Source organism: Lygodium microphyllum, chromosome 13, assembly GCF_053477565.2.
Source record: "Lygodium microphyllum isolate KBCC chromosome 13, Lygodium_microphyllum_v1.1.10, whole genome shotgun sequence".
NCBI classification, from domain to species: Eukaryota; Viridiplantae; Streptophyta; class Polypodiopsida; order Schizaeales; family Lygodiaceae; genus Lygodium; species Lygodium microphyllum.
In genome coordinates, this window is record NC_141147.1 from 137,563,449 (window position 1) to 137,575,880 (window position 12,432).

The window sequence follows — 12,432 nt, forward strand, 5'->3', positions numbered from 1 at the left end:
ATACCCTCATTAAAGATTGCAGTCTACATTGAGTTAGACAGCCATTTTACTGGTTACAGAAGTCATTTTCAGTATGGGCAGACGTATGAGACTCTCCTACAGGGTTATGAAGTTGGTACATGCTTGGTATTGAAGGTACAAGCCATTAATTGATTAGAACAGGGTATTCACTGCCTGTAGGAATTTTCAGACAGCAACAGAAAATCCCTTACAAAAATTTCTGTACTTATCCATTTTCTGCACTTGATAGATCGTTGGATAGAGGGCTCTTCAAGCTTTGAACAGAGCCAGAGACCTCGTAATTTGGAGCTCTAGAAGTAAAGATAATCAAGTTTTTCTACTGTAGGAAATTCAGGACAGAAATCAACCCATGGCTAGGAATAAGAAGAGAGACCCTGTTTTGGATACTATCAATGAAGAATTGAAGGAATATCAACAGGAAAGGGATGAACATCAACAGGAAAGGGGTGAGCACGACACTTCTCAAGATGCCATTTACCGAATGCATTATGAGAACGATGAGGTCGATGCAAGTTCCACCCACTCCCCTACCAATCAACCCATAGAGACGTCTCATATCTCAATGAATTCAAACAGTTTTCAACAATTGTCAAATGACATAAAGGATATGAAATCAGGTTTCGAGGGTATGAGGTTGGGTATTGACAAGCTTGTAGCACTTCTTGGTGAGAAAATGTTGCCTACAGCTGGTCTTAATATCCCACATCCTCATAGGGTTGAAGAACCACCTAAACCACCTACTCCTAAGGTGGTAGGTCAATTTGAAGTTGGAGAGTCATCTAAAGCTAAGGATTTTGTTCATCCCACTTCACTTCAGCCACAATTCCATCAACAAAAGGGTCACTTTCAGCCACATGGGCAGGATCTTCAAGAAAGAGTGCAAACAAACTCAAAGCATGATGAAGACATCCATGGGTGTAACTCTTTCTACAAGCAATTTTACCCTCAAGCAAATGTTGGTGGCTATGAGCAAGGGCATGTTAATTTAGCCCCAAACTCTTATGGGCAGCCACATGGACATGTGAATTCAGCCCCAAATGCTTTTGGATAGCCACAACATAATTTCTCTTCTCAAGTGCAGCCCAATAGGCCAAGTCCCATGTTAAATCATGGTTGGAATCAGCAAAATAATGGGCAGCAACCACCTTTCAACTCACCTATGCATGGACAACCTCCCAATGTGAGCAACACATACTTTCAGCCTCAAGGACATTGTTTCCAGCCACAAAGTCATGGTATGCATTATGGACAGCAAACTCCTTATGCGCAAGGGCATGGAAATAATGAATATCCTAGGCAAGGACCTTTTGGCAATTCTTTTGGGCCACAACACGATAGTGGGCAGCAGCACCCTAATGGACAACCTCCTCAATACGAGAGAGAGTACAAGGAGAAAATAATTATCTCAAACTTCAAGGGAGAGAACCCTTCACCCAACGGAGTTGGAGGAGTGGTTTGACAAGTTAGAGATGTATTTTTCCCTTTACCCAAGGCCCGAGAATGCCAAAGTAAAATTTGCAGCCCTTCATCTAGAAGGCTATGCTCACACTTGGTGGAGATATATGGCGAGGATGGGACATGACTTCTTGTCTTGGGATGCATTGAAAAATGCTATGATTGAAGTCTTTGTTTCCCCTATTGAAAAAGAGCGGTTAGAGAAAAAGTGGTATGCACTTGAGCAACGTGGTCTCTCGGTTAGAGAGTACTCAAATCAGTTTTTGAACCTCTCGATGTATGTTCATGGGGTCTCCGATAGTGCCAAGTTGAATAAATACATATTTGGTTTGGAACCTATTCTTTCTTCTGAAGTTGGAGCCATGAATCCTACATCCCTACAAGCTGCCATTCAATTGGCTGAACGTTATGGACAGAAATACAAGGGTTTTCAGCCAAAAACAGGGCATTCTTTTCAGCCTATGCAGTTTCCAAGGACATCAGGCCATTATGGGCATGCTAAAACTGATTTTCAGCATATTGGGAAGCCATCAAATACTTTCAGCAATACCTACAGCAAGATACCCACTTTTCCTACTGTGTTTGGGTCAAAACAAAGCAGTAATTTCAGACCTAATGCTGAAAATAGATTTGATGGAAAGAGGACTGATATAAATGCCAAAACTTCAGCCCCTACTCAAGGCAAACATGTATCGAATGACAAGCTTAAAGATATGTATGCTAAAGGTCTATGCTACAAATGTGGAGAGAAATGGTCACCCGATCATAAGTCCAAATGCAAGGCCAAAAATATGAAGATTAGCATGATCATTGAGGATGATTCCGATGTTGAATCTATTGAAGGAAGCTTGGCTCAGCTTGATGTCACAACAACTCAAGAAGAGGCGCATGAAAATGAAGAGAATGGCCATGATGAGTTCTATGATCCGATGGATGGGTTTCCTTTCGACCCGGGTGGTCATTATTTGGATGATTCATGGACTGATTTACATCCATCGCTATGTGCCATATCAAGTGAGGGATGAAGTGGTTCAAGAGGGGATAATACCCTACGCCTTAAAGGTCAAATCAAAGGAAGGACCGCTCATATACTCATAGATACGGGAAGTACACATAGCTTCATTAATGCTAAGTCACTCAATGGGCTGAAATTGAATACGCATGAAATGCCTACATCACTCAAAATCCAAGTGGCAAATGGAAATTTTGAGATGAGCAATCAATGCTGTCCAAATGTACCTATCACCCTTTCCCCATTGTGCACTACATCAGTGAGCCTAATTGCATTAGAAATGGGTCCCATTGATATAATACTTGGCTGCAACTGGCTGAAATCTTTGGGCAGATTTACCATGGATCTCAACAACATGGAAATGGAGTTTAAATGGTGTGGACAACAAGTAACACTACATGGAGCTGAAAAGAAAAGAATGGAGATGATCAGTCCCAAGAAGGTTAAGAAAGAGATAAATGCAAAGGCATGTATGTTCACCATTCTTCTTTCCAAGATTGAAGAGGATCAGCCCTCTTCTCCTACCAAAAATATGGACCCATGTCTTTGTAAATTGCTGAAAGAATATGATGATATTTTTCAGCCACCTACCTCTCTTCCTCCCAAAAGAGAAGTGGATCATCCCATTGACTTGCTGCCCAATACAAAGCCCATCAACAAACCACCATATCGCCTCTCCAAAGTGGAAAGAGAAGAGGTAGAACGCCAAGTCAAAGAACTTTTGGAAATGGGTCTCATTAAGGCAAGCCAATCACCTTTTTCTTCTCCAGTCCTTCTTGTGAAGAAGAAAGATGGCTCCTTTCGAATGTGCATTGATTACCGCGATCTCAATAAGGTCACTATCAAGAATAGGTATCCAATACCTAGAATAGATGATCTCTTAGATGAATTGAAGGATGCCAAGGTGTTCTCCAAAATTGACTTGAGATCAGGATATCATCAAATACGCATGAAGGAAGGGGATGAATTCAAAACAGCCTTCAGGACGGAGAGGGGTCTTTATCAGTTTATGGTTATGCCTTTTGGGTTATCAAATGCTCCAGCCACATTCCAGTCTCTCATGAATAAGATACTTCAGCCATTGCTCTTTAAAACAATTTTGGTATTCTTTGATGACATTTTAATCTATAGCAAGGATAAAGAAGACCATTTGCAGCATGTAAAAGAGGTATTTGACATATTGAGGATACACAAACTGTTTGCCAAGGCCACTAAATGCTCTTTTATGACAAAAGAAGTTGAATACTTGGGTCATATAGTGGGAGAAGATGGAATCAAAGTGGATCCTAAGAAGGTTCAGTGCGTTAAAGAATGGCCTACACCAACCAATGCCACTTCATTAAGAGGTTTCCTTGGTTTGTCATCTTTTTAACGACGGTTTATGAAGAACTATGCTCATGTTGCAGCTCCTCTTACCGATCGGCTAAAAAAAGAAGCCTTCTTTTGGGATGAGATCGCTGACAAGAGCTTTAATGAGCTGAAGCAATTGCTTGTTTCAGCACCCATACCAGTTTGCCCTGACTTCTCCAAGACTTTTACCATTTATGTAGATGCCAGTGGTAGAGGGTTGGGAGCAGTTTTGGTACAGGAGCATGGTGTCATTGCATTTGAAAGCAGAAAATTTGATGACAAAGAGAGAGAGATGCATGTTTATGAGCAGGAGATGCTTGCTATTTTACATGCAATCAAGAAATGGCACCACTACCTCTATGGGACACACTTCAAAGTCAAAAGCGATCATAGGGTCTTGAGATATTTTCTCTCGCAGCCCAATCTTTCTCCCAAGCAAAAGAGATGGTTGGCTACTTTGCAATCATATGATTTTGAAATATCATACATGGCTGGCAAGGATAATGTGGTGGCTGATGCGTTATCAAGAATGTGGGCATGCAGTCTATCTACTGTGTCCACCATCTATAAGGATTGGATTGAAGACATTCAAGAGGAATATGTGCTTGATGAGCATGCTGCCCATATTTTACAGAAATTACAGCAAGGGTGTGATGCTGAATTTCCTAATTTTAAAGTGCATAATGGCCTCTTATGGTTTAAGGGTAAAGTGTACTTGATTCCCAGCAGTAAATTCAAGCTGAAGGTGCTTCAAGAGATGCATTCATCGCCAATGGCTGGTCACTTGGGTCTTTTCAAGACGTTTGATAGAGTTCATCAAAGCTTCTATTGGAAAGGTCTATGGAAAGATGTTAAAGAGTATGTATCTCAGTGCTTGGAGTGTCAGCAAAATAAGGATTCCACTCTATTACCTGCTGGCTTACTTCAGCCTTTACCCATACCTACGGGCAAATGGACAGATATTTCCATGGATTTCATAACGGGATTGCCTACTACCAGTCATGGATGGAATAGTATCTATGTGGTAGTTGATAGATTGACCAAATCAGCCCACTTTATCCCAACTAAAGTCCAATATTCAGCAAGGCAAGTCGCCGAGCAATTTATGGAAGGTGTGTTCAAACTACATGGTATGCCTATGAGAATAGTATCAGACCGTGATTCGAAGTTTATGGGCAACTTCTGGAAAAGTCTATTCTCCTCTATGGGTACTTTCCTCACTCCTAGCACGGCCTATCACCCTCAGACTGATGGGCAAACGGAGAGAGTTAATCATTGGGTGGAAGTGTACCTTAGGCATTATTGTCATGACACACAAGCTTCATGGGATCGTTGGATCCACCTTGCTGAATTTTGCTATAATAACACGCATCACGTGAGCATTGGGATGTCTCCGTTTGAAGATCTTTATGGGTATAAAGTCCAACTTTCATCAGTTTTATTCCATGAAGACATCAACCCACAAGCAAAGGAAGAGTTGGAAAGAATGGAGTTGCTCATGAGGCAATGCAAGGACAGCATAAGGAAAGCACAAGACGTAATGAAGGTCTATGCTGATGAGAAAAGAAGACATTTAGACTTCAAGGTTGGAGATTGGGTATTTCTCAAAGTGCCCAAGACGCATTATGCTTCATTAAAGGGTGGGAATAACAAGCTTGCTCATACGTTTTATGGACCATATTTGATTTTGGACAAAATTGGAGAGCTTGCTTATAAACTTCAGCTACCATCCTCCACTAGAATACATGATGTATTCCATATTTCACAGCTGAAGAAGTATGTTGGGCCCGATGTACAAGTATTGGAAGAATTACCACCATTGGATGAGGCAGGACTGATCATATATGAACCTAAAAGCATTATTGGAAAGAGAGAGAAAGTTCTCAGAAATCGTACTCTCATTGAGTATCTCATTAAGTGGAAGAATTTGCCCATTGAAGAGTCTTCTTGGCAACCATCCACTTATGTCAGTAACTTTCCTTGGTTATTACAGGATGATATATGATGCAGTATGCAGTGAATGTACAGAGACAGCTTGTTGTATGAAATTTCTGCAGACAATAAAACTGTCCTGACTTCATCAAAATTTGATTTTGATGTTATGGGGTGATGCTTGGGAGTGTATACTTCGTTTCCACACCTCATACGCCTTATTTGGACCAATATATCAAAAGTTATGGCAGTTTTAGTGAATCAGCCCTGTTTGGACAGCAGCCAGTTTTCTAACAGTTTGGCATGCAAAAGGTCTTCTTTTCATGGACAGTGCTTTCTTATCATTTGGAAGATGAATGGGCATGATTATATCATTCTTGACTTGGATTTAGGCCATTACTTCTTGGTTTTGAGGACAAAACCATCTTCAGGAAGGGATGGTTTGTCATGAAGGAAAAATACAACATTAATATTTGCACCTTGGATTAATTCCAGCCTTTGTAAATTTAGCTTTAGCCTATGTGTACATGTGTGAACAGCCCTTAAGTTTGGAAGAGGGTTAGAATAAAAGGGACTAGAGGCCAAAGGCAAGACATCTTTTGATCATTCAATAATCTTGGCTTTACCATTTTCTTGGAGCTAGCTTCTTCTTAGCCTATGAAGCACTCAGCCATGGCCGTCATGTATTCTTGAATCCCCAACCATTAATACATGATGAGGATGTCTTGGTGCAATAGATTTGTTAATACTTTGTTGTAGCTTAGTTAATTTTCAATTTCTGTTAGATTTCATTCCATGGTTGATTGCTTTCATTACAAAGCATTACCTCAAAGTGACCTTTATCTTAAGTGTCCATTACATCACCATGACAGGATGGAAAGGAACCACCATGATTGTTATAAAAAAGCACCAAGATTGGCCTAAAAAGAGTTTCCATGACTGCTAACCCCTTCATCATGAATGCATACAAGGCCCACTATAACTAGTATGATGCACAAAAGATGTCTAATTTTTATTAAAAGCAAGCATAAACCTTACCTATTTATCAAAACTCATATAAAGAACTATCAAGAATACTAACCCTTTCAACATGATTATATGCAAGCTCCACCATAATTGGTATGAAGCATAAATAACATCTACTTTTCATTAAAAGCAAGCACTTCAGGATGAGTTGGGAGAGTTGTTAGAAGACCGTACGCAGCCTATGGGCTTGAAGATGGATTGGTAGTATGTTGTTGATGTGGTTTCTACATTGACAAAGAGGCGCATGTGGTTTGTACATTGACAAAGAGGTGGAGATGGAAGGCTTGCTTGCAGAACATGATGCAGTCACCACTAGCGATGTCTTCTCATTCCAGGACTTCTCTTACTTCTCCTATTTCTCATCCTATGTCTATGCCTAAGCCTATTCCTGTTGCAATTGTTAGACCATCTGCAAACTCGACTATTAATAACATGGTGGAGGAGATTTCAAAGAACTTAAAAGACCTAAAAATCAAGATCACTAGAATGGAGTAGCAGCCACTTAGTTCAGCTTCAATTTCAGCCCCAACTTATTCTACTCCTACAAATTCTTCCATGAATAATTGTGTTCATCGTTGCATTTGGTATGACAGTCCAGATCATGAGCGGAAGGACTGTCAAGATTTGAAGAGGCAAGAAGGCTGAAGTTGGTAGTCTGGAAGGACAAGATGATATGTTTTGGAGATACAGAGCAGTCAATCAAACCAAATTTTGGTAAGGGTGGTATGAAGAAATTTTTGGAGGAGTCTCTTTTGCGCTCTTCTTATGTGATGCAAGAGGTGCAAAGAAAACTGCTGCCTATGGCCTTCAGTTGGAGCAGTTTGCCAAAGGACAAGTCTCCTTTATGGTCTTATGCACTGCATGCAGAGAAAAAGGGAAAATCTTCATCATCTAAACTTTCAGATAGGTGATGCGATCAGGAAAGGGACTGGATGGGATCATCGAGTTGATGTCTTTTTCTTCTATGCTTATATGGAAAAAACTCAAGGATTTGAAGTGCTTGTTGAGGAGAAGTGGAAAAGAGATATTCCTGAAGGTTCGAAGAGGGTGACTAGGAGGAGTGATCCAGTTTCTCAGCCTTCTTCTTCAAGTCTAGATCAGAGTATGGATGATGCTCAAAAGTCGAAAGTACAGGAAGATCAAAAAGCCCCAAAGATAAAGGATCCGAAGCCAAAAAAACAACCTGGATTCAAGCTGCTTCCCGACATTGAGACCACTATGGACTTGAAAAAGGTACTTGAGGATCGGATTCTTAACTGCAAAATTGAATTCACTCTTGGAGAAGTTTTGGGAATCGCAAAAAGATAATTTCATGATGTTATCATTGACATCATTAAAAGAGAACGATAGGTTATTGAAGAGGTGGCACATGATATGATCCATTGAGAGGCTTTAGTAGTTGTTGAGGCTACTATCTATGGCTTGCAGATTGAGGAGATTACTGAGGAGAGTCTACAGATGGAGCTTCATGTATGCAATCTAAGAAGACTTTTCAGCCTTTACTTCAGCCCATACAGTATGCACAGAGTGATGACATGCCTAGATTGGTGTCTCGTAGCCATTTTTCTCGTAGTCACTGGGCTCGTGCGATTACAGAGACGGTAGTCAAGCTTGGTGAGACAGAGACCCCTTATGTTGCTCTTTTGGATCATGGCTCCGAGATTAATGTCATAGTGTGTGGATTGTATGATACTGATAGATGGCTAGTTGATGTGGATCATGGATGGCGCATGCGTGCAACCAACAACACTACAAGAGATTTGTGTACTGCTTGTCCAAACTTGAAGATTTCTATTGGAGATATGATGAGAGTTATCATTTCATTGTGCAGAATTCTTGTTCCTATCCTATTATTTTTGGGCATCCATTCATTGTTGAGTCTTGGATGGAGACTAAGCTTTTGGACAATGGGTCTGCTTATGCATGGATCCGAAGTAAGGATGGGAAAAGGGCTGTTCAATTCATGACAATTTGTGTCAACCATCAGAAGAATAAGGATTCCTTGAGGGATTCCCCTCTTCCAGCAGGAGAGCCGGATTTTTGTTAAGTACCACTGTCTTGCAAGGCGACAGTGGTATGAGATAGGAAAAGCTCTCACCTCCTAGCAGCGGCAGTTTTTCCTCAGGTGTTTATGGTGTATCTGCTAAAAGTACTTTGTGTTTTCAACATATCTCGGACATGCCTAGGGTTGCCATGCAATATATGAAGAGAAAAGAGAAAGAATTGAAGCTTGTAGGTGTTTTACAAGATGAAGACAAGGTAGATGGTCTCTATGATGGACTATCATGCTCATATACTATGGAGGATATTTCAGCATTGCTAAAAACTAAAAATCAAGAGTTGTCATATGTCGTACAAGTCCATTCTCTGGAGATGTATTGCAAAATAGCTGATTTCTGTTTCAAGAAAATTTTGGTATTGAGAATTCTTAGCAAAAAGTATTATTTGCTGAAATATTTCAGCAGAACAGAGTTGGGTGCTGTTTTTACATAGCGAAATTTGTGTTTACTAGGGTATTTACAACAAGGGTTGAAATTTGCAGGTTGTAGCAAAAAATCCAAAGTACAAACAAAATATAAGATAGTTGACAAGAAGATTAGACCAGTTGTAGGACTGCTACCTTTGGACAGTGATGAGATGATTAGGAGAGCAACTATGTAGCCTCCTTTACGAGATCCTGTAGATATTGGACATAGGTTTTCAGTCGAGACACTGGAAGAGATGAAGATTGGGACTGAAAATTTTATGCTTCCAGTAGAGGTGGGATGTTTTGAAGAAATGTTGAGCAAACATGGGAGAGCTTTTTCTTTTTTCCCACATGAGATTGGATGCGTTGATTCTAGGGTTATGATGCCTAGGTTTATTTTTACCATTCTGCATATCCCTTAGAATCTACGGCATATTCCTGTATCTAGAGCTCACTTTCCCAAATTGGTGGAGCTTTTGAATGAGCCAATTAGGATGGGGATTCTAGAATAATCTTCAGCTCCATATTCTAATAGATGGTTCACAATTCCTATGAAGAATGGGACACTCAGATTCATATAGGACTTACAGCTAATGAACAAGGTCACTATACGAAATGTTGGTGTAGGACCTATTGTGGATGAGTTTGTAGAGGCTTTTGTTGAATGTGCTATCTATTCACTTGGCGATCTTTATTTTGGCTATGGCCAGTTCCAACTTGCCCTTGAGAGTAGAGATTTGACTAGGATGAAGACACCTTTAGGCCTTGTCCGGATGTGTACGCTTCCGCAAGGAGCTACTAATTCTTTTGCTCATATGATGAATGGGATGAAAAAGGTCTTAGGGGATTTTATTCTTGAGCTTACCATGCCTTTCATTGATGATCTGCCTATCAAGGGTTGTTTGGAGAAAGAAAAGGATGAGACTTTAGATGATCATGGATGCAGGTTCTTTGTGGTGGCCCATATCAGAGATGTTGAGAGGATTCTTTGCATGCTAGAGGAAGTGAATTTGACCTAGTCAGGATTGAAGTATATTTTTGGTGCCAGAGAGGTTTTGATTGTTGCACATATGTGTGGTTATTATGGCAGGAGGCCTTCTCTTGCGAAGGTTGATGCCATAGAGAAGATTGCAGAGACTTGTTCTTCTACTTCAGAGGTTCACAGGTTTCTTGGAGCTTGTGTATTTTATCTTATTTGGATTCCTCATTTTGCTCGTATTGCATATGATCTCTACCTGATCTTGAGGAAAGGGCTTGGGTAAGTTACATATATGTGTGCATCACGTGGGTTCAAAATAAGGTAATTTTAAAATACCATTTTTATACATTTTTTACATACAAAAGGATGTAATATAAAGGGGTTATTAACAAAATGAATAGAAAAGGGTTATGTTTCATTCAAGAAAAATTCACAGATAAGGATACTTATAAATAGGCCTTATGCATGTGATGTAGAGGTTATACATATAGTAAATTCCCCGAGGGAAAGGGTAGCATTTTGTTGGGGCATGAGACACACTAGAGCTATGCAGAAGCTAAAGAGATTATTGAGAGCTGCTCCGACTCTTTGAAAAGCAGATTATGAGTGTGAGAGATCTACTATACTCACTGATGATACTAGTCCTATCGACATTGGATGGGTTGTTGGCCAAGACGATTCAAATGGGAATAGGTATGCTATTCAGTTTGGGACGAAAGTCATAAACAAGCCGCAACGCAGGTATCTACAGATTAAGAGGGAGCTCTTGGGAGTTGTCACGGCTCTCAAGAATAATAAAGAGTGATTCGTTGGTGTTGTTGTGGTAGTTGATACTGATTGTTTGCCTGTTCTAGGTATGATCATGAGTTGTTCTACTCTAGATATTGCTATGCTTAGGTGGATATGGTTTCTTCTTGCTGAGTGGGCTACTTTGGAAGCATCCATGGAAGCGAGGAGGACAACCATTAAGAGTTGTATGTGACGAAGCTTCACAGGTGTGAATCATGAAAGAGTTTCATGAAAGTTTTTGGGCTAGACATAGAGCTATTTGGGCAACCTATGAGAGGAGTAAAGAGCGCTAGTGGTGGAGAGGCATGTATAAAGATATCTCACAATTTTTTGAGTTATGCACTAACTGTCAGTTGTTTTCTTCAATGAGGCATAAAGATGAGCTTCACCCTACTTACCCGCTATGTATTCACTACAAGTGGGTTCTTGATTTGATTACTATTTCTGTTGGATTGTGGAAGGTGTGTTACATTGTTTTGGCATGAGAGGATCTCATGAATCAAGTGGAAGGAAGAGCATTGAGGATGAAGACCACTTTAGTGGTTTGTAAGTTTCTATTGGAGGATGTTATTTGCAGGTGTGGTTGCATTGGAAAAATTACAATAGATAGAGGTGAGTTGGATGTTGATGAGGCTAGGAAGTTTTTCTCTCACCTTGGTATTAAACTTGCTTTGACTTCAACATATAATCCAGAAGGCAATGGGAAGAGTGAAAGAGGTCACTTGCCGATTGTGAAAGCCTTGGCAAAAGCATGCGGTGGATCGGGGTGGGGTTAGGGAGTGGCCTAGATTGTTGCCTTACGCCTTATGAGTTGATCGCACTACTCATAGTGTGACTACATGATATATGCCAACTGAGTTGATGTATGGATAGAAACCAGTAATGCCTACAAAGACTTGCACACTCACTTGGAGTGCTTTATCGTGGCAGTAGGATGAGATGACTAGAGAGGATCTTTTGGCTCTTCGTATTCATCAGTTGGAGAGGAAATTTGAGGATATTGAGAGATCTATTCAAAAGCTCAAAGAGGCTAGAATTTGGAGCAAAGATCGATTTGATAGTAGACACAAATTGAGACCTAGAGAGATTGAGGAGGGAGATTGGGTGTTGGTCTATGACAATAGTCTAGACAACCAGTACAGTGCTATTTGCAAGGTTTCAAGATGATGATTTGGGTCGTATTTGGTACAACATGTCCATGACAATGCTACATATTCCTTAGCAGAGCTTGATGGTACGGCCTTGCAGATTCCGATTGTAGGAAAGAGAATCAAATTGTTCAAGGGAAGAGATTATGCAACTTATGCAGTTGAGGAGTTGGATGATGAGATTTATGATGGACTTGAGCCAAGAGATTGTAGATGATTTTATAGAAGATGAGGAGATCGCATTGACTATCAA